The sequence below is a fragment of the Mesoplodon mirus genome (genome assembly GCF_964341445.2).
Source record: "Mesoplodon mirus genome assembly, chromosome: 11".
NCBI lineage: Eukaryota > Metazoa > Chordata > Mammalia > Artiodactyla > Ziphiidae > Mesoplodon > Mesoplodon mirus.
In genome coordinates this window covers 100,183,346-100,184,037 of record NC_138987.1, presented here as the reverse complement: position 1 = coordinate 100,184,037, position 692 = coordinate 100,183,346, and positions in this window count along the sequence as shown.

The window sequence follows — 692 nt, the reverse complement described above, 5'->3', positions numbered from 1 at the left end:
TGCTGAACCCAGTGGGGGGAGGCCTAAGTAGCATATGAAATAAAATCTCTAAGATTCCTTCTTATTCTGAAATCCTGTGATTTGATAAGCCTTTTTGTTTTGCCCAGCATCAAAAGAGCAACAGTCCTGGATAGCTAAGGCCTTAAGTGTTATTAGGACAAAAGGAAGCACCGCCCACTGACGTACATCCCTCTGAAGCCCAGGACTGGTCCCTCTGGGAATCTGTCTCAGTTTATTAGCGAAAGGCACTTGATCTGCTATCATAGGCTTTGGGGAAAAAAAAAAAAAAGCAGTATCTCCTACTGGCAGTTAAATCACCACTTTTCCTTAACACAAATATGAAACCCTGAGTTCTTCCCTTTGTCGTGGGTAAGAGAATGATGCTATGCTAAGCCAAGACCAACTGAATTCCCAGAGGCTGTTCAGGTACATTCACAATGACTTTGCCCCAAGTGCACAGCTATTTGCCGAGAAAAAGGACAGAGATGGAAAAAATGGACACAATTTTAGTGTCATCATCTTACACTATCTTTGCTACCTCCAAAACGAGACGATTTCAAGGGATGCATTTAGGAGAACTTTAATACTTGTACAGCACTGTAGAAACCATGGACTAGGTAAGTAAACTGAGTCATCAATAAAGTATAAACGTGGTTTTAACAAGAAATTATAGAAAACTCAAATAGAATATG